This window comes from Ovis canadensis, chromosome 15 (assembly GCF_042477335.2).
Source record: "Ovis canadensis isolate MfBH-ARS-UI-01 breed Bighorn chromosome 15, ARS-UI_OviCan_v2, whole genome shotgun sequence".
NCBI lineage: Eukaryota > Metazoa > Chordata > Mammalia > Artiodactyla > Bovidae > Ovis > Ovis canadensis.
The window spans coordinates 43,146,913-43,169,298 of record NC_091259.1 but is presented as its reverse complement, the minus strand read 5'-3'; the positions used below and the strand labels follow the sequence as shown (position 1 = coordinate 43,169,298).

The following is a 22,386-nucleotide window of genomic DNA, read 5'->3' as shown; positions in this document are numbered from 1 at the left end:
TCTGGATTGGGAAGATCCCCTGAAGAAGGGAAAGGCTACCCACTCCAGTATTCTTGCCTGGAGAATTCCATGGACTGTATAGTCCACGGGGTTGCAAACAGCAGGACACAACTGAGCGACTTCCACTTCACAATGACATATGACGTTGAGCATCTTTTCACATGCGTATTTGCCATCTATGTATCTTCTCAGGTCTTTTGCTCATTTTTCAATTAGATTGTTTGTTTTCTCACTGTTGAGTTTAAAGAGTTCTTTGTATATTGTGAGTAACATTCCTTTTTTTTTTTTTTTGAAATGACAAGTTATTTAATTAGGTTCTTTGCAAGAAGTTCAGAATACTACTTTGTGAGGATAAATTCCATTTGTGAGAGCAAACACAGAGCGGAGGTAGCCCTGGAGCTGAGGGACAGCTTTGATTCTTCACAGAATTTGCGAGTCCACACCTTTCTGGTCAACCTTGCGCTGCTCTGTGATCTCGTATTTCTCTCTCTCTGTGTCGAAGATCTCACCCTCCTGGTGTCTGGGTTTACGCAGCTTCTTCTTCTTGAAGTAAGTGTCAGTGAGATATTCTGGAATTTTCACACCACTGATATCGATTTTGGTGGAGGTGGCAATGACAAATTTCTGGTGTGTTCTACGCAGAGGAACTCGATTGAGGGATAGAGGCCCAGTCACAAGTAGCAAGCCACTGCCCAGCTGCTTCAGGAAAACGACCCTCTTGCCTCTGTGGCGCCCAGTGAGGATGATCAGAATGGTCCCAGGAGTGATGCTGGCACGCAGCTTCCTCACTTGCTTACTGAAGGGTTTTTTGCCATGACTCAACAGTTTCTGAGGCACATCTTCCGTAGGGTAATACCTAGGCATTTTGCGAAGTTTGACCACTCGGGTACCACCGTTCTTGTCGCCACCAACTGGTTTTGTGACAGTAGCAAGGGCACGAACCTTCTTTTTCTTTTCGACCTTGGATTTAGGTGCTGAATATTTTCTCTTGTACAAGGCCTTTCTGGAGTACATGGCTGATCGGGAATATCTGCCAATTCCTCTGACCAGGACAGGATTTCGGCTGCAGTGGGGCTTCCCCTTCTTAACCTTCTTCACCTTTTCCACCTTTTTAGCCTTCTTGCCAGCATCAGCCTTCTTGGCTTCAGGTTTTTTCTCCTTAGTATCTGGCTTCTCAGCCTTTTCACCCGCCATCTTGCAAGATGGGAAACAGCGTGAGTAACATTCCTATATCAGATATGTCTCTTCCAAATATTTTCTTCCAGTCTGTGGCTTGTCTTCTCATTCTCTTGAAAGATGAGTCTTTTTATTATGTGATGAAGGGCCTTTCTAGCTCTTTTCTATAAACTTCCTATTTAGATTTCTTGATGGGCTGTATTTTAGAGCCATTTGGTTGTTAGATTCTAGCAGAAATTACCTTTTTCTAAAGTCATTCATGTCTCCACTCACTAGTTCCTCCAAATTGAAGTCTCAGATCAACACATACATTTGCATTTATACTTGGGAAACTAATTCTTAATTTTAAAAAATCTGGTGATAAAACTGTCTTCTCAGCAAAAGAGACACAGATGTATAGAACAGCCTTTTGGACTCTGTGGGAGAGGGTGGGATGATTTGGGAGAATGGCATTGAAACATGTATAATATCATATAAGAAACTAATCGCCAGTCCAGGTTCGATGCAGGATACAGGATGCTTGGGGCTGGTGCACTGGGATGACCCAGAGGGATGGTACAGGGAGGGAGGGGGGAGGGGGGTTCAGGGTGGGGAACATGTGTACACCCGTGGTGGATTCATGTTGATGTATGGCAAAACCAATACAATATTGTAAAGTAAAAAAAAAAAAACAAAAACATGGTGATTATAGCTTATAATATTGCATTGTATATTTGGAAGTTACTAAATTTTAAAAGTTCTCATAAAGAAATTGTAACTGTGTGCAGTGACAGATGTTTACTAAATTGTGGTGATCATTTTGCAGTACATACAGCAAATCACTGATGCACCTGAAAGCTATATAATGTTAAATGTCAATTATATCACAATAAAAATATCAAATATTTATAATAAAAAAAACTGTGTTCTGCAAATTCCTAATTTTGAGGCCAATAATTTTTGTTGGCAATAACCACTTACCTTTCACTATTACTTCACTGATAGAGAGCAAACTTTTGGCCTTTAGTGTTATGTCAGAACTGTTCTATATTAATAACAGTTCAAAAGAGCCAGCTGTTCAATTTTCAGGAATTTTGTGAGCCAGCTGTTAAACAATGCATTATTAAAAATTAACTTATATACAATTACAATTAAATAATTACATCAAGAACAAAGACCAAAAAATAATCAAAACTCACCACTTCCTTATTCTGCTACATATTGCCATAACCTACATTCTTGAAATTATTTATATTGGCTGATTTTGTAGGGTAAAAGTCCTATACAACAGTGTGTAATAACTGCATATCTCTCCCCAGTTCTTCATTCAATGACTTTGCAAACATACCCCTACTAGGAGTATTATCCCAGCAAATGCTACAGCTCAGGCCTTTTCTCTCTCCATCTCTCAGAAAAACAGCTGTTAACCATGAACTAGCACTCTATCCATTACTAATGTGTTGGCTAGGGAGCAGACCAAACATGCCACTCACTTATTCAAAAAGAGTTTAGAGTTCTTAGTCCCCCTGGCTCTAAATTTACCTCAGTTTATTAATTTAGAGAAAATGCAACAGAAACTGAAGCCAATTCCTTTATCAAAACTGGCTTTGGAGCAGCAGTGGTGGCTATGTATCTTAAACTCACTGAACCCAGTGGTATGCAAATCAATTAAAGATTTCAAAGGACTTGCTGTTTTCACAGCTTGAATAATTAAGATTTCCATCTCCTGGCTTGGATTTCTTCTGCAGCTTTGGTGGGAGAATGTGTCACAGGTGATCACAGATGTGCTGAGGCTCAGAGCCTGGGCTCTCTAAGACTGAGGCAGTTCCCCAGGGGACCTCCTTCCTCTCAATTATTCCAATCTGCCTATCATTCGGCCTCAAACTTTGCTAAGAATAAAGATTCCAATAGTACAGTGAACTCTCTTTTCATTTTCTTTTTTTCACATTCAAATCTCAAGTGACTACCCTTTGATTGCTTTCCTGAAATACACAGTTTCTTTTTTACTCACTTAAAGAAATCTTGCTTTCATCCTGATGCATTCCTGTTTGATCAATTTAGGACTTCATATTTTCTATCCTGATAAGATCAAGCCTTCTTTTGATTTTTGCTTTTGAGTTGAAAACAAAATAATATTTGAAATAATTTTAAAGAAAAAAAAAGAATTAATGAAAGAATGAAAAAGAGCCCCAGATTTTAAACTCCACTCTCACATAGCTGTTATATTCTTAGATATTTCTTTTTCTCTGTTTCTCTGCCAGTACTGTCCATAGGCATAGTATTATTTCAATGTTTGAAATAATGGTATATACCCATTTTCATAGTCTGTTCTTTTTGTGTGACTTTATATCATAAATCTTTTCTTTGTGCTACAGTATTATTTTCAGACTTAAAAGCCTGACTTTTATGCAAACATGTTGTGATGCAGCTTCTAAAATGACCCCGATGATTTCTGCCTCCTACTTGTCATCACCTTGTATAGTCCCCTCACCTTGAGCTTGGCTGCTCTTATTGACTGGCTTCTACATGTCAGGAAGGAAAAACTTTTCCTGCATTCCCTTAGATTTAGTGATTGGGAGCCTGTGAATTAAACTGATAAAAGACATATTAACAGGAGAAAAGACAAATTCTAAATCACATATATTTGCAGGGGCACACAGGAAAATGTGACTCAAGGAGGCAGTTAGAATTTGGAGCTTATATACCATCTTAATAGGGGAAGCAGGGAATTCCCTTGCATTCCAGTGGTTAGTACTCTGTGCTTCCACTGCAGGGGGCTCGGGTTCCGTTCCTGGCTGGGAAGCTAAAATACTGCAAGCTGCACAGCATGCCAATTAAAAAAAAAAATGCAACTGATTCTGGTATTTTTGTTTGAAAAATCCCACAGACAGAGGAGCTTGGTGGGCTACAGTCCATGCAGTCTCAAAGAGTCAGACATGACTGAGCAACTAAGCACAACAACACAACTAAGTTTGTCATAGCTTTCCTTCCAAGGAGCAAGCATTTTTTATTTTTTATTTTTTTTTCTTTTTTTTTTTATTTTTTTTTTTTTTTCAAGCATTTTTTAATTTCATGGCTGCAGTCACCATCTGCAGTGATTTTGGAGTCCAAGAAAAGAAAATCTATCAAATGTCTGTTTAGGTAATCTCTTATCCTGGTGCTGTCAGCCCTCTCTGGTGATAGGGTCAACCTTCCCTGGTTAGTCTTCTTCCTTAGAAGAGGATGTATGACAGCTGAGCTTCTATTGGGAGGCTCTGCTTTTAGGCAGACAAAGGGAGTTTAGGGAGAAAAAAACCTCTTCTTGTATCTGTTTATTATCAAATATCTTCAGCTGGAAACAAATTTTAGCTGGAAGCCTCATAGGAATAGAATATGACAGAAATGACGATGTCACATCAGGTTATAAAAAGACTGTGGCTTTCACATGGCGTGTTCTCTGTGTGTGTGTCTGTCTTGGATTCCTCAGTTCCGAGAGGAGCCAGCTGCCATATCATGAGACAGCACTGTGAAGGTGCCCATGTGAACGAGTTTAGAAGTAGATCTTCTGGGACCTGTCAAAAACTGCATGAATGAGCTTGGAATTGGATCCTTTCTCAGTCAAGCCTTGAGAAGACTGAAGTCTCATGAGATACCCTGACCCACACCCAACTAAGTTACTTGCAGATTCTTAGCTCACAGAAATTCAGTTCAGTTCAGTTCATTCGCTCTGTCATGTCCGACTCTGCTACCCCATGGACTGCAGCATGCCAGGCTTCCCTGTCCATCACCAACTCCCGGAGCTTACTCAAACTCATGCCCATTGAGTCGGTGATGCCATCCAACTATCTTATCCTCTGTTATCCCCTTCTCCTGCCTTCAGCCTTTCCCAGCATCAGGGTCTTTTCAAATGAGTCAGTTCTTCACATCAGGTGGCCAAAGTATTGGAGTTTCAGCTTCAGCATCAGTCCTTCCAATGAATACTCAGGAGTGATTTCCTTTAGGATTGACTGGCTTGGTCTTGTTGCAGTCCAAGGGACTCTCAAGAGTCTTATCCAACACCACACTTCAAAAGCATCAATTCTTTGGTGCTCAGCTTTCTTTATAGTCCAGCTCTCACATCCATACATGACTACTGGAAAAACCATAGCTTTGACTAGATGGGCCTTTGCTGGCAAAGTAACGTCTCTGCTTTTCAATATAGTATCTAGGTGGTCATAGCTTTTCTTCCAAGGAGCAAGCATTTTTTAATTTCATGGCTGCAGTCACCATCTGCAGTTATTTTGGAGCCCCCAAATATAAAGTCTCTCACTGTTTCCATCGGTTCCCCCATCTATTTGCCATGAAGTGATGGGACTGGATGCCATGATCTTAGTTTTCTGAATGTTGAGTTTTAAGCCAACTTTTTCACTCTCCTCTTTCACTTTCTTCAAGAGACTCTTTAGTTCTTCTTCTCTTTCTGCCATAACAATGATGTCATCTCCATATTTGAGGTTATTGATATTTTTCCCAGCAATCTTGATTCCAGCTTGTGCTTCATAGAAATTATGACATAACAAATGTTTGCTTTTTAGCCACTGGGCTTCCCAGGTGATGCTAGTGGTAAAGAATCCACCTGCCTATGCAGGAGAAATGAGACACAGGTTCAATCCCTGGGTCAGGAAAATCCCCTGGAGGAGGGCATGGCTACCCACTCCAATATTCTTTCCTGGAGGATTCCGGAGACAGAGGAGCCTGATGGGCTTCAGTTCATTGTGTCACAAAGGGTCGGACAAGACTGAAACAAATTAGCACACACCACTTATTGCCACTAAGTTTGGGGGTTATTTGTTATGAAGCAATAAATAACTAACACAGATGCTAAGGATTTTTCACCTAGTTAATCAACATGATCAGTAAGATATTAAGACCAATTCAAAGCAGAATTTGAAGAGTAGATAAACAGAAGCAATTAGGAATGCTGGAATAAATTTGCTAAGAGATGCAAATCTGATTAATATCTTATAGGGCAATATAATGTTTTGGGTCATCTGCTTACAGAGTGGAAATTAATTATATTTCTATTAACAAAATTCATGTGCATTTTTGTGAACAAAGATCTTTTGCATCACTATCAGTTTTCTATAATTTAACTTCCCAAAGAACTGTAAAATAGCCTAGTTAGAAGAAAGACAATCGGAAGTGCCCATCCCTATAGAATCTATGTATCCTCAGCTGATTCACTAGATAATGCCTAGCATTCCACAGAAAGCACGCCAGTACAGTAATCTCTTCTGCCTATTTTAAAATCTTGGCCAATTTTTCTAGACACTTACTTATGCAAAGGATTTAGAATTACTGTGTTCAATGGCTAAACATTATTCTAGCAATTTGAAGCACCCTAATTTTTAATATCTTTCCATTATCAAAATTTAGGTTGTTTCCAGTTTTTTCTTAGCTACAGTATTAGATTGTATTGCAATACTGTCTTATGTAGGTGTTTGAGTGTTGTAAATAATCATTAGATGAATTTTTCCTTAAGATAAATTCCCAGGGGTGGGATCCAAGGGTAAGAACAGTGGACTCTCCAGTGTCCTCTTTGCCTGGTTACCTCTCTGCCCTTCTGGTCTGATTTCCTATTTCCTTACAAGCACTAAGCGATCCAGCAGATGGTTCACCTCACGTTCCTGTAACTAATAGTACTGTGACTTCTGCCTGGAATATTCTCCCCTCGCTTACCTAGGCCAGGGATTCATAGATGGCTTTCAGGGAATTCACAAGCTTCTTGATATGGAATGCAAATTTTGTGTGTATATGTATACGTGTGCTTTCTCTGGGGGAGAAAGTCCAGAGATTTCTCAGCTTCTCAAAGTGGGTCTGTGGGATGCTGAAGCTCCAAGTCCAAAAGGGTTTTTTCTTACTTCTTCAAGCCTTACTGACCTTTTCCTCTCTGAGAAATATAATATTCTTGATCAATACTCCTGAATTGTTAACTAATGATGTCAAGGAAATTATTTTGTTTCTCCACTGTTTAGGACAGATACTTTTAAACAGTGGGCATAAGGAAGAAAAGGGAAAAAGTGAAAAAGTCAGAGATAATGTCGAGGAGGCTTTAGATGGAACACAAAAAATGGCAGCTCTTATTGGTTATTACTGAAATGCTCATCAGATGAGAGGCAATGGAGCATGGGCTCTGGAGGTCAGCTAAGGTTTGAATCTGATTTTGGTACTTATTAGCTATGTGACCTTGGGTGATTTGCTTAGATTCTATGTCTTTTTCCTCATCTCTAAAATGCAGATAATAACAATTACCTCATTCATGCAACTGTTCTGATACTTAAATGAAATAATGTACATAAAGTGTTCTGTGGCTTAAGGCACACAATAAGTGCTTGAAAATGGTATTATTCCAAACTACAGCACTTTCACATATATTTTCTAATATTCATGGGACCTATGAGGATTTTTTTTCATTCTTTAACTGAAAAATTTCAGATATACCAAAGTAGAGAGAATAGTATAATGAATCCCTAGGTACTCATCACCTAGCTTCAACAATTATCAACACATTAGCCAGTTTTGTTTCACTTGTACACCCACCAAACTTTTCCCCTACATTTGGATTGTTGTTGTTGTTTATTAGTTGCCAAGTTGTGGGTGACTCTTCTGGGACCCCATGGACTGTAGCCCACCAGGCTCCTCTGTCCATGGGACTTCCCAGGTGAGAATACTGGAGTGGGTTACCATTTCCTTTTCCAGGGGATCTTCCCGGCCCAGGGATTGAACTCACATCTCTTGCTTGGCAGATGGATTCTTTACCACTAAACCACCTAGGAGGCTACTATATTTCAGTTAAAAAAAGAGAGAATAAAAATAAAATAAAATGTCTTCAGTTCAGTTCAGTGGCTCAGTCGTGTCCGACTCTTTGCAACCCCATGAATTGCAGCATGCCAGGCCTCCCTGTCCATCACCAGCTCCCAGAGTTCACAAACTCAGGTCCATCGAGTCAGTGATGCCATCCAGCCATCTCATCCTCTGTCATCCCCTTCTCCTCCTGCCCCCAATCCCTCCCAGCATCAGGGTCTTTTCCAATGAGTCAACTCTTTGCATGAGGTGGCTAAAGTATTGGAGTTTCAGCTTTAGCATCAGTCCTTCCAACGAACACCCAGGACTAATCTCCTTTAGAATGGACTGATTGGATCTCCTTGCAGTCCAAGGGACTCTCAAGAGCCTTCTCCAACACCACAGTTCAAAAGCATCAATATTTTGGCGCTCAGCTTTCTTCACAGTCCAACTCTCACATACATACATGACTACTGGAAAAACAATAGCCTTGACTAGACGGACCTTTGTTGGCAAAGTAATGTCTCTGCTTTTGAATATGCTGTCTAGGTTGGTCATAACTTTGCTTCCAAGGAGTAAGCGTCTTTTCATTTCCTGGCTGCAATCACCATCTGCAGTGATTTTGGAGCCCCCAAAATAAAGTCTGACACTGTTTCCACTGTTTCCCCATCTATTTCCCATAAAGTGATAGGACCAGATGTCTTGATCTTCGTTTTCTGACTGTTGAGCTTTAAGCCAACTTTTTCACTCTCCTCTTTCACTTTCATCAAGAGGCTTTTTAGTTCCTCTTCACTTTCTGCCATAAGGGTAGTGTCATCTGCATATCTGAGGTTATTGATATTTCTCCCAGCAATCTTGATTCTAGCTTGTGCTTTGTCCAGCCCAGTGTTTCTCATGATGTACTCTGCATACAAGTTAAATAAGCAGGGTGACAACATACAGCCTTGACATACTCCTTTTCCTATTTGGAACCAGTCTGTTGTTCCATGTCCAGTTCTAACTGTTGCTTCCTGATCTGCATACAGATTTCTCAAGAGGCAGGTCAGGTGGTCTGGTATTCCCATCTCTTTCAGAATTTTCCACAGTCTTAGGAAAAAAAAAATTAAAATACAGCCCAGGCAACTCTACCCAATACATTTCACATGTAAGTCAACACTTATAATGGCCTATATGTGAAAAGAATGTAAAACAGACTGAACACATGCAGAATGTGCCTGCAAATGCAGAAGCCACAGGAGATACAGGTTAGATCCCTGGGTTGGGAAAGTCTCCTGGAAAAGGAAATGACAACCCACTCCAGTATTCTTGCCTGGAAAATCCAATGGACAGAGGAGCCTGGTGGGCTACACGCCATGGGGCCACAGAGAGCTGGACACAACTTCACAACTGAGCACGCACACATACGTGTGTGTATAATTCACTTTGCTGTATACCTGAAAATAACACAACATTGGAAATCAACTATACTCCAATAAAAATTAAAAAAGAAATCAGAACAGAATAAAAGCATACGAGTTCGACAATGAACAGTGGTAAACCACAGATTAAACTCCTATGGATTTATTTTTCCTCTGGTTGAAAGGATTTATCTTGACCTTTGAAGTCATCAAACATGAAGTGTGAAAGAAGATTATCAATTGCTCAGATTTTGTACACAGTGAATAACTCACAAAATGTCTTTTTTTTCCTCCAGTTTCCAGCACTAAAACAGGTGCCTCGGCATCTGCATGCTTTGTCACACTTTCAGAAGAAAATATTCCTAGCAATGTGGTTGCTTAAAAGGAAGTGTGTACAGGTAGAGACTGCAGACAGGGAATTAAAAGTATAGAGCCCGGCACCACAACAGCTTTCAACTAAAGTTAATTGATGATGATGCCAATGATAGTAATCATAATGAAGAGGTTGACACTTGACGTATGAACCACACGAAGGAGCAGGAAAACAAGCCACATGTCTGTAAATAACAGCTTGCAAAGCAGCTATGGAGCTTGTCTGAGGAAAAGGCTAAAGAGGTGGTTGTGTATGTTGCAGGTGCTAAAGCCACTGACTTTGGAGTCAGCTAGGATTCTGATGTGTGACCTTGAATCTGTTGCTTAAAATCTCTGAGCCTCAGTTTCTGCATTTGTGAAATGCGGATAATAGTACCTATTGAATATTTGGCTGTTATAAGGATTTAATGAGGTTGTGTAACTGACTTATAAGTATCAAAATTATTTGGGAGTTACTCAGAGATGTCCCCCAAGCTTGAGAAAATGAGGCAAAGTACAATTGTTTTTCGCAAGTGAAAGAAGGAGACTGAAAGGTTCTTAGGTTGGAAATAATGTATTTGGAGGAACACTGAACAATTTAGGAGGGGAGAGTAAGTATCCCAGGTTCTCCCAGTAACTTGATGAGGATCTAGCCACCTGGGTTAAGTTTGCCAATAGGGAGAAATGAGCAGGCACTCAGCCTTCAAGTATGTAAGCCCTGTGGCAGTGAGTTTCTCTGTGGATGACTAGATTAGCACTTGACTCTGGTACATGTTGAGGTGCCCAAGTCTGTCTCTCAGCCCTGGACATTCTGAGGCCTTTCATAGAAAAGGTCAGATGGAGCCAGACTCACCTTAGACAGTGTGCATACCAATCACCTTGAGGTCTTATTAAAATGCAGATGTGGGTTTGGAAGACCTGAGGTGGGGCCTGAGATGCTCCCGGGTGATGCTGATTCTACTGGTTCCTCGATCACACTGAGTAACAAAGCTGCTGAAAACACATCCCCACTTGCAGTGCACTTCTGCTTTCTACAAGAATTCAGAAACAGTATTTATCATCTTCTCTTTCCTTTGGGGGTTGTAAGTTTCCAACCCGGAACCTAATGCTTGCTGCCCAAGTACTCTACATCTAGGGACTGGAGAAAGCCTTTGTTGTCGTTGTCTTCAAATGTTTTTATCCATCTGGCTGCATCAGGTCTCGGGCAGCATGAGGACTCTTTAGTTGTGGCATGCAAACTCTTAATTGTGGCATGTGGGATCTAGTTACCTGATCAGGGATTGGACCCAGGCTTCCTGCATTGGGAGCGTGGAGTCTTGCCACTGGACCACCAGGGAAGTCCCTGGAGCAAGTCTTTGACTTGCCTCCTCTTCTTGTTTCCTCATAGAGTTATGGGCATACCTTGCCTCATACACTGGGCAATAATAGGTGTCTAAATCTCCCTCTCTCTAATCCAGGGCAGGGCACTAGCTCAGGCTGTTTTAGCCAGGTATCCTGCCTGAGATGGACTGAAGCTGAGAGAGAGAAAAAGGTGCTTGCACAGGGGTCCCACAGGAAGCCCAAAGGCAAACCAGGGGAAGCTGAAGTAAAATTATTTGAGGGAATGGGAAGAGAACCTGAGAAAGGGTTGAAAAGATGGTGGTAGGTGATTGCTTAGGAGTTAGGAGATCTCAGTTTATCTGGCAAATCCTGAACTTGCAGGCTGCATGATGAAATCATCACTCCTATAACAGGCAAGGCTAAATTTGAATCAAGTCACATCCAGGCGTGAGTTTGTTAAATAAAGTAAGAAACAGGCAATGCAGGGCTTTTGAGAGTATCTTGCTTTTGAAATTTTTGATTTGCTTATCTGAAAACTAAGAGAAATAAACAGGTTATGGATAAACCATAAAGGAATAGAATATAATAAAGAATGTATATATATGTCTGAGTCAGTTTGCTGTACAGCAGAAGTTAGCACAACATTGTAAATCAACTATACTTCAATAAAAAATTAAAAAGCGGTTATATAAAACTTAAGTATAGACAAGATTAAAACTCATGTATAATCTTTAGATGAATGTTATTATACAAGAATAAATTGCAAGAAATCCGAGGAAAATTAATTGCCACTGTGTTAACTATCAAAAACCTTCAAGTTTCTAAAACTTGTCCCTATGTTTTTTTCTTCTCACAAGGGAAATCCTGTTATAATCCTTATATCCAAATAAAGATTAACATTCTCTTTTTTCTGCAGGCTAAGCATCTTGTTGAGTTACAAAATTAAACATTTTTCATCTTAAAGAAACTTTTACTTTTAATTTTTTCTGTATCCCACAAATAATGTTTAAAGCTATTCAAAGTTTTAATTATTACAATCAACAACATAAGATAAAAGCTGTAATCCTTCAAAGTACACCACAATGAATGCAAGGACTTTATTTCCTTCGAAGGAAACTGTCTAGATAAAAGAAGAAAACTGTTTTAATCTAAGCATATTCTTGTCTGCTACATAATAACCAGTAGGCACACAATGGCTTGAGGTCTAGCAAAGAACAAAACACAGTTCTTCATCACACAGTCTTGTCTTTGATCTTAGCTAGATGTCTGACCTTGGTAAGCCACTTTATCAAGTATCAAGCCTCAGTTTAATCCTCTGTAAAATGAGAGATTAGACTAGTTGGTATCCAGTCCCAGTGCTTCACTGATACAGAAGAAGCTTGATTTCGTAAGAGCATCAAAAAACAGTTGCTGTTTTCTTTACCACTGAATGTTTCAGTAAGTGGGGACCTGAAAAGGTGAAGCAGCTCACTCTTGGTGCTGAAAGGGGAGAACAAGGATTATAATTCAAAATGCCTGACTTCCAGCTCAGGACATTTTCTACAAAGTCAAGTGACTTAAAATTCTTTTCAGAGGTGAACTTCTTTCTCAGCAATTAAAATAAAAATGCACTGGGCAAAAAAACCACAGAAGACGTTGGTATAACATAATTTCCTCTCAGGAAGTGGGTGTTTTTCTGGGTAAGTTAATGTAAGTCATAACTGACTGATTATGGTTAGAGGAGTGGATGTAAATTATGCTAGAGAACCACATGAAAGCAAATTAAGTTTTCATATACTACCAAAATGGCTAGTTTCAAGACTTCACAGTACTGATCCTCTTGGTCTGTGAGTGACCGGAAGGCCAAGGCCACGTCTGGTGCATCTGTGTGGTTAGCCAGGCAGGCATTCTGCATCTAGGAGATTCTCTCCCTAGTTCAGGGGCACAGAGGGCAGGGCTGGGGCAAAGGAGCAGGTCTGCAGCATTAGGGAGAGGAACTGAAAGGAAGGTTACTTTCAGGAGGACAAAGCAGGCTATGGAAGATCTTGCAATGGAACCGAACAAGTCCTCTGCACAGATATGTGAGCAGGGATATCCTCTGCACAGATATGTGAGCAGGGATGTCCTCCGCACAGATATGTAAGCAGGGATGTCCTCCGCACAGATATGCGAGCAGGGATGTCCTCTGCACAGATATGTGAGCAGGGATGTCCTCTGCACAGATATGTGAGCAGGGATGTCCTCTGCACAGATATGTGAGCAGGGATGTCAGGTGTTCTCAACAAACGTTACTCACAACCAGAAAATGGGGCGGGGGGTGGTGGTGGAGAAAAACCCATTAGGACTCCCCTGGTGGTTCAGCGGCTAAGACTCCAGGCTCCCATTGCAGGAGGCCTGGGCTTGATCCCTGGTGAGAAACCTACATCCCGTATGCCACAACTAAAGATTCTGTGTACCGCAACGAAGATCCAAAGACACTGAGCGCTGAAACTAAGATCCAGCCCAGCCAAATAAAAAAATAATCTTTAAAAATACCCATCCATTTTTTTGTAGATATACCTTGTCCCTCCCTACTCCTTTTCCTTTGAGAAAGTTTTAACATTCTCATAATACTTAGCACCAGGCCTTCCCTGGTGACTCAGGTGGTAAAGAATCTGCCTGCAATGCAGGAGACTCGGGTTCAATCCCTGGGTCAGGAAGATCCCCTGAAGAAGGGAATGGCAACCCACTCCAGTATTCTTGCCTGGAGAATCCCATGGACAGAGGACCCTGGCGAGCTACAGTCCATGGGGTCACAGAGAGTCGGACATGACTGAGCGACTAACACTTTCACTTCACTTTATACTTAGCATTAGTGTACCTGAACATATTACTCGAAAATGGATTAACTAGGTAGCAAAATTATTCATGTATCTTTGTATAATATTTCTATAACACTTAATATGTGCTAGGCATTGTTTTAAGTACTTTCCAAATAAATATTAAGTCATCTAATCCTTGTAACAACTCTATGAGATATCATCACTGCTGTTATCCCCATTTTATAGATGAGGAAACTGGAGGACAGAAAAGTAACTTGCCCAAGATCACACAGCTAGTAAGTGGCAGAATCCATGTAGTCTTCTCCCAAGTCCATGCTTTGCTGTCTCCTTAAGAAAGGACTATAAAGCAAGTGCTGAGAGGGGACATTTGTTCTTTTGGCTACACCCACTTCTTATGCTAGAGAAGTACTGGCAAGTCGAACCCATGGAAGGCGATGGGATGCTGGACACACTACCGCAAAATATGGCACCTTAGCATCCTGAATACTTTAAACTGAAGGAGTTTTGAGAAAATGACAGAAGTAGGAAGGTCACTCTGACCCTCCCCTCATCCTTTCCCCCTGAAATGTCATAAAACACTCATGTGAGAGTTACCTTCCTTATATTCAGGGGGAAGGAGCATCCTTACCTGAAGACAAAGGGACGCCAAGAAGCATCCTAACAAACAGGCCTTGCTAAGTTTTTCCCAATTTACTTACCTCATACTCCTTAATCTATCACATCCCTCCATGACGGTCCTTGCTCCATCAAACCTAGCATAAAATACTCAGCTCTGTTTCCTTAAACCTTCATTTCTTTATGCAGGCTCCTGTGACACACAAATATCAAATAAGTTAGTTTGCTTTTCTCCTATTAGTCTGCCTTTTTCAGTTTAATTTTCAGACCCAGCCAGAGACCCTAGGAAAGTTTTTCTTCCCCTACAAAGGTGTGCTTTCCCCACTGGCTAATGCACACCACGCTGCAGCCCTAACAAGGGCTCCCTGGGGCATTTCTCAAGGCAAGTCTCAGTACAGAGTGGACGTCCATGTTTGCTCTTTGTCTTTCTTTGCCAGATGAGTGTGGTGAACACTGGAGATAGTACAAATAACACAAAAGAGGTTGAGTGAGGTGCCGGGCACTGCAGATAAACAAGTCTGCTCAACTCAAGCAAATCACTGGAGAACCTCTCCGTTTAGGTGACAGAACGCAGGCTAGGAAACAGGAGAAAGGTCAGGGAAGGAAGAAGAATGCCCTATTAAGGAAGCCAGTGGAGGAGAGAATGCCAAGAGGGGACTGTCCAAAAGCATCAAACGCTGCCAAGAGGCCAAGAAGACTAAGAATTGTATGAAGGCTGGGCTTGATAAGGTGAGAAATTACCAAGAGGAATACAGAGGAGGGCTTTGGGATGAGTCAATCAAGGATGACTTCCTGTAAAGGATTGATTTTGAAATCAGCCTTGAAAACTCTAAAGAACATGCATTGAAAGAAGAGTGGAGAGAATCTTGGGCAAAATGATACATTTAAGGAAAGGGAAGGAAGCATGAGCAAGCTTGGCAGGGAAGTGTAAGTGCAAGACTTTACTGCAGAGGAAGGTGCCTGGCACAGGAAGCAGAACAGAGAAGCTGGTGAGACTCAGAAGCGAGGTGGCAACTATTAGAAAATCTTCAAGGCTTTTGTAAAGAGTTTGCTTTGGTGTATAGGTATTTTTTGTAACTTAATTTATTTGGCTGTGATGGGTCTTTGTTGCTGCTCAGGATTTTCTCTAGGTGTGGCAAGTGGGGGCTACTCTCTAGTTGCGTGCATGGGCTTCTCACTGTGGTGGCTTCTCTTGCTCTGGAGCACAGGCTCTAGGGTGCAAGGACATCAGCAGTCGTGGTACGTGGGCTTCGGCAGTTGAGGCTCCCGGGCCCTGGAGTGCTGGGTCACTCATTGTGGCATGTGAGCTTAGTTGTTCTGCAACCTGAGGATCTTCCTGGACAAAGGATTGAACCCATGTCTCCTGCATTAGCAGGTGCATTCTTTACCACTGGGCCATCAGGGAAGCCCTGGTGTATAGGTTTTTTTTTTATATATATAGATTTTTAAAAATTTATTTATTTATTAATTTGGCTGCACAAGGTCTTAGTTGCTGCATGTAGGATTGTTGACCTTTGTTGTTTTGTTCATTAATTTTGTTGGGTAGAGGTTCACTCAGTTTCCCTGCTCCACTGTGGAGGAAGTCAGTTTTGCATTTACTAAATGAGTCTTTTCAGTATTCCTGATGGATTTTATATGTGCATTTCACACGTGGCTCCCCATATACCACCAATACAATCTGTGGTAAGACAAGTAGAGCTTATTGCATAAAGGAGAACACCACTCCAAAAAGCTTTGGCAGTATTTTGAAGGGAGAAAGCAAGGACAGACTTTATGGAGAATTGGAGGTTTGATTTAGGGTGAGTCTTTCAAAATAAGTGCTTAATTACAATTAGGTAAGGGTCATGATATAACAGTCAAGGAATGGTAGAAACAGCCAAGAGGAGAATTTTGAGGGGAGGAATTCAAAGAATCTTAAGGGGCAAACTATTGATGCTTTCCATCAAAGTATTGATGGTTCTTTCAAGAAGTTACTATAATGAACAAGCAAGCCATTCGTCTGGATGGGAGACTCTTGGAAATTAAGTGATGCTAATGAACACAGAAGAATAACAAAATCAAGCTAATGAAGACAGGAATAGCACAAAGTCATATTATTGCAGACAGTAAGATATGCTTCCCTTCCTCAGGGTCTAAGAAATATAGTATATCATGTATGGTATATGATAAATATGGTAATATCATATACAAATTTTTGGGGGGAGGATGGGGCAAGCTATAGTTTTTCCAGTAGTCATGTATGGATGTGAGAGTTGGACTATAAAGAAAGCTGAGCGCCGAAGAATTGATGCTTTTGAACTGTGGTGTTGGAGAAGACTCTTGAGAGTCCCTTGGACTGCAAGGAGTCCATTCTGAAGGAGATCAGCCCTGGGATTTCTTTGGAAGGAATGATGCTAAAGCTGAAACTCCAGTACTTTGGCCACCTCATGTGAAAAGTTGACTCATTAGAAAAGACTTTGATGCTGGGAGGGATTGGGGGCAGGAGGAGAAGGGGACAACAGAGGATGATATGGCTGGATGGCATCACTGACTTAGTGGACATGAATCTGAGTGAACTCTGGGAGTTGGTGATGGACAAGGAAGCCTGGTGTGCTGCAGTCCATGCGGTCGGAGAATTGGACACGACTGAGCAACTGAACTGAACTGAACTGGCATGCTACTTGGCTTGCAAGATCTTACTTCCTCAACAAGGGATTTGAACCTGTGCCACAGGCTATGGAGGTTATCCACCATGATGTCCAGTGCATTAACATCAAAGGGCCAGGTGTATTACATTGCTGGAAAAGGAACCTCATGGGTGTCTTAAACTCAGACACTTATTTTTTTGGCTTCTAGAGATGAATGCCAAGTGGCAAAAGAACATTAACTTTGCTGCCACTATGCGGAACTGATATGGACACTAAGGAGCTCTCCCAGGTACAAATCCTTTCTGTGTCCCCATTTCTTGTTTTTAAGAGGCTTCAGCCTCTTAGATCTTCCCTGAGTACCAAAGGGAAGATTCAAAGAGTTGCTTATCAGGGAGGGGAGGGAGTGAAGAAACAAATGAGGAGCAGTCAAGAAACAATAGTGTAATAAAAAAGCATCATCCTGGTTCTTCCTCAAGGAATATATATGACAATATATTCGGCTTCTTCAGCAGGAGCTAAGGCTCCCACCTAGTGAGTACAAGATTCCTGGGGCACTGCCCTGTTACCTCACCACTAACCAGCCAGAAAAAAATCTGCACACAGTGGACGATAAAAGACTCTGACCCCTCCCTAAATGATTAACTGTGATTAAATCCCCCTTTATCTCTTTAAAAATGTTCATGGTCAAGCAGAATCTTGACAGTTGGTTCTTGGATATGAGTCCGCCTTCTTCCCAGGTTGCTGGCCTCCTGAATAAAGCAATCTTTCTTTTCCAACCAACATTTGTCTCTTCAGAATTGGCTTTTGAGTGGCAAGCAGCCAAACTTGAGTTAGGTAACACATGTTTCTCTAGTATCTTGTAGTCACTATTAGTTCTGTGATTTATTTTTGTTTCTGGATTGCTTATGGCTAAGTTATTCCCCAAATTTTGTTAGTCATATTTGTTTATCTCTTTGTCCATCTTAAGACCATGTAAACTAGGAAGGAGAACAACTTTTGATCAGGAAGGGAAACAGCTTTTTGACATCCAAACTAGTAAGTTTTTTGGTTTCTGTTTTTACTCTTGGCTTGCAGCTGAAATTGTAGATTTAAATCTATAGGTTAAGAATCGCCTGCCAATGCAGGCTGGCTTGGCACTCACAGCTAGGTCTTAATGTGCTCCTGGTGGACATGAATAATTTCACAGAACGTCAACAACAGACAAGACCACCCTGTGACCAGGATGGATTAGTACAATAACAAGCCCATTCCAATAATGTCTGAACGCAGACAAAACAAGAATATTGTCCAAGCTGTAAAATACCAAATATCTCCCTGTACCAGCTAGTATGAGTAACTGATACCGCTTTACCAATGATAGCTCTAGGCTTAGTGTGCCCTCCCTAGGAATAAGAGATATTGAGATAATCCTAGTTTGTCCCCACTTTCACCTAGAGTAAACCCTCTCTTCCTGTACCTTCTCTGAAATCACCCAACCAAATCTTTAGTACTGTAAGTCCTTTCTTACACTCTTACTGAGTTGCCCCACAGTTCCCTATGGTATATATTCTCTTCTGCTTCAGTGAGTTATAAACCAGACTTGCTCAACTACAGGAGTGTTCCTGGTGGTCTTTGCCTGAAGGGCATAAATGATATTTGAGACTGTGAAATGTAAATTTGTAATCAAAGAAATTGAATCATCACACCGACAACATTTTCATTTCAATAGTAATTACATTTTGTAGTATGTATGTTTGGTAGTAACCTGAAGTTAATGTTTAAGTTCTTTTTAGCTTAAAACATTGGACTGGGAATTCCAGTGGTCAGGACTCCAGAGTGCTTCCTCTGCAGAGAGCACAGGTTTGTTTCCTGGTCAGGGAACGAAGATCCCGAAAGCCGTGAGATGCAGCCCAAAACAAAACACACACAAAAAGCAAACAAACAAAAACATTGGACTGGTATTAGATAAATTAATAGATAATCACTGAATACTTAGATAACTTCTCAGTAATGTAGAATACTGGATTGTTGATTATTACTAAGCATAGTTTTAAATATACATAGTTTTGCTTATTTTTATGTGCTGTAGAGAGGTTATAACTTGGGTCATGATAATAAACATGTTCACTTTGCCACTTTAAGAAGCTGAAATGGGATGTATGTGGTTGTAGAAAGTTGTATTATATGTGCTCAGATGAGCTTTGCTTATCTGCTAAAATGCTCCTGTACAAGAAGCAGTTCTTATTTACCCATCCCCTGGTTTTATCTGTACAAAAGAAATCACTTGCTGTGGTTAAAGGTAGTCAACATAAATGGTTGGTGTTCTTGCCTGGAGAATCCCAGGGACGGTGGAACCTGGTGGGCTGCCGTCTATGGGGTCACACAGAGTCAGACACGACTGAAGCGACTTAGCAGTAGCAGCATTCTATGAGCAATAGTAATAGCGAAATAAAACTGTGAATGTTTTTTTTTTTGTTTTTCAAGAGGGAAAAATAAAAAGCTTTTGTCCTAAAGCAGAAGTCCTCTGGTTTTTTGGTCTCCAGGTTTCTGAACACTTAGCACATTGGAAATGGAACCAAAGGAAGTTTAAAGACCTTTTCATTGATTGATTGATTTAGCAATGATGACTCCATGGATGATAATGTAAATAACATCACAGTATTACCATAAAATAGCTTTATCTCATGGATTCAAGACAGAACAACTGTACTAAACATTATTAGAGAGTCAGTTACTTCCAGAATATTAAAGGGTATAATGCAGGACAAAACTTAAAAATTAATTTTATTTGCCTGTGCACCCAGGCTGTTTTAACAAAATACCACAGACTAGGCAGCTTACAAACAACAGAAATTTATTGCTCACAGTTCTAGAGGCTGGAAAGTCCAAGATCAAGTGCCAACAAGGTCACTTTCTGGTGAGGGCCCTGTTCCTGATTCATTAGCAGGCACCTTCTCCCTATGTCCTCACATGGTGGAAGGCGCCAGGGATCCCTGTGGAGTCGCTTTCCTAAGGACTCATTCCACCCTAAGCACTTCTCAACGTTTCCAGCTCCGAAAATATTATCATTGGGTGTGAGGTTTTTAACATATAAATTCCAGGGGTGGGGGGAGGGCACGATATATCATTCAGACCACAGCACTTTGATTTATGCTACCTGAGTTTGAAAAGAAGCTGTGAAAAGGACGAGGGCTATAGTGAAGTTCACCCTGTCTTGAACTGCTTGCTTTTATGACATTATTCCTCCAAGAGACCAGTCAGCCATTTTGGGGCAAGTTGAGTGTATCAGGCCTCTTCTATCACCTTGAGCACCTCCTGGAATCTTTTTGCTCCATTATAACTATGAATGGCTACCTGTAGCAACCTGGACTGAGAGGGGTATGATTATCAATGGGTTCAGGATCCTCAGACATAGAAGTTTGAGTTGCAGGATCAGGAAAGCCATGCAGACCTGCTGAGGTGGTAGCTGAGGGTGAGGGGAATTTAGAACTCAAAATGGAGGAAGGAGAGGATGAGTACTAGCTGAGGCCTTGAGATCAAATGCAGGAATACATGCTGTAGTTCTTCCAACACACTTCCCACAGGAAGGAAGTTTCCCTCAAGAAGAGAGATCCATGGCAGCATGGAGGAGGCGACCCTGAACCTGAACAGGCAAGTGGGTCTGCATGGTACAATGGGTGGACTACGGCAACGATGAGAAAGTGCCTCTTGGGTCTCTCACTACAGGAAGCATAATTGATTGTAGACCTCTGCTGCGGTACTTGGCAATTCACAAGTCCATGATTCCCTAGCTAGTGACTGAGCATAGCGAGGATAATAAGGTAGGCCCTTTCGTGAGAGACTTGTTCCTTTTCTTTTTTATTTTCTTTTTAAAATTTTAATTAATTAGTTTATTTTACTTGTTTCTTTTCTTATGGAGAATTCAGCTGGAAGACTACTTGATGGCATGACAAGCTTTTTTTTTTTTTTTTAATTTTTTAGTTTATATTGGGGTATAGCTGATTAATGGGCTTCCTTTGTGGCTCAGCTGGTAAAGAATCCTCCTGTAATGTGGGAGACCTGGGTTTGATCCCTGGGTTAAGAGGATCCCCTGGAGAAGGGAAAGGCTACCCACTACAGTATTCTGGCCTGGAGAATTCCATGAATTCTATAGTTGGTGGGGTTGCAAAGAGTCGGACAGGACTGAGCGACTTTTACTTTCACTTTCACAGCTGATTAATGGGCTGTTCTGGTAGCTCAGCTGGTAAAGAATCCGCCTGCAATGCAAGAGACCCCAGTTCGATTCCTGGCTTGGGAAGATCCCCTGGAGAAGGGATAGGCTACCTACTCCAGTATTCTTGGGCTTCCCTGGTGGCTCAGATGGTAAAGTATCCACTTGCAATGCAGGAGACCTGGGTTCCATCCCTGGGTTGGGAAGATCCCCTGGAGAAGGGAAAGGCTACCCACTCCAGTATTCTTGCCTGGAGAATCCCCATGGACAAAGGAACCTGGAGAACTACAGTCCGTGTGTCACAGTCAGACATGACTGAGTGACTAAGCACAGCACAGCACATAGCTGATTAACAGAAAACAATGTTGTGATAGTTTCAGTGAACAGCAAAGGGACCCAGCCATACATATACATGTATCCATTCTTCCCCAAACTCCCCTCCCATCCAGGCTGCCATGTGCTGTACCGTGGTCCTTATTGGTTATCCATTTTAAATATAGCAGTGTGTACATCTGACAAACTTTTTTACAGTTGCTTGTTTGTTTATGCACTCCACTCTGCCTTCCTTCCTTTCTTCTGTCCTTCTTTTCTTCCCTCCTCACATCCAAGATTAGACCTGCTGACCAATCCTAGCATATCAGTTCAGAAACTAGTTTACAATCCACTCAGAATCACAGCTGGTACCATCTTAATATAAGGTAGTACCCAGAGTTGTGTTGACATAGATAGACCACCATGTCCTCAGTGAAGAGATCAGCCCAACTCAAAACACAGTTACATGCCGTCCAGCTTGACACAGAAACCAAACCACCCTTGACTAACCCAGGTTATCAATAGAACAAAAATCTGATTTATGATGACCCAGAGCCCAGAATATGGTAGATCATTCCCAGATTAATTTATTCAACAAGTATTTATTGCAGGCTTACTAGGCTCCAGGCACTATATAAGTGTTAATGCTTATCTGGGCATGGCAGGATTCCAGAGAGGCTTGCATCACCCTAGTGAGCTAAATGCATGGTCCAGCTCCTCTTCCTGTCGTAGTCAACGTTTCCAGACTATTGTCAACAGATAAATTCTCACAGATTTTTTTCTCATGATGTCATATTCTGCCTCATCCCGTTATGGCAAAT

At 41.3% G+C, this 22,386-nt stretch overlaps 1 long non-coding RNA gene and 1 pseudogene across 1 annotated transcript in view; both read right to left on the bottom strand.

The window, feature by feature from the left end:
* Window positions 1–302: 302 nt before the first annotated feature.
* On the bottom strand, window positions 303–1,363 carry LOC138420422 (large ribosomal subunit protein eL6 pseudogene; annotated as a pseudogene).
* A 3,093-nt stretch (window positions 1,364–4,456) lies between these two features.
* The window catches only part of LOC138420808 (uncharacterized), a 52,459-nt gene continuing 34,529 nt past the window's right edge, over window positions 4,457–22,386 (bottom strand). Inside the window, exons 3-5 of the long non-coding RNA XR_011249319.1 lie at window positions 14,521–14,630; window positions 10,555–10,732; window positions 4,457–5,908 (exon numbers count right to left, since the gene is read on the bottom strand). This is a non-coding gene — a long non-coding RNA (uncharacterized lncRNA). The remainder of the gene's footprint in view (window positions 5,909–10,554; window positions 10,733–14,520; window positions 14,631–22,386) is intronic.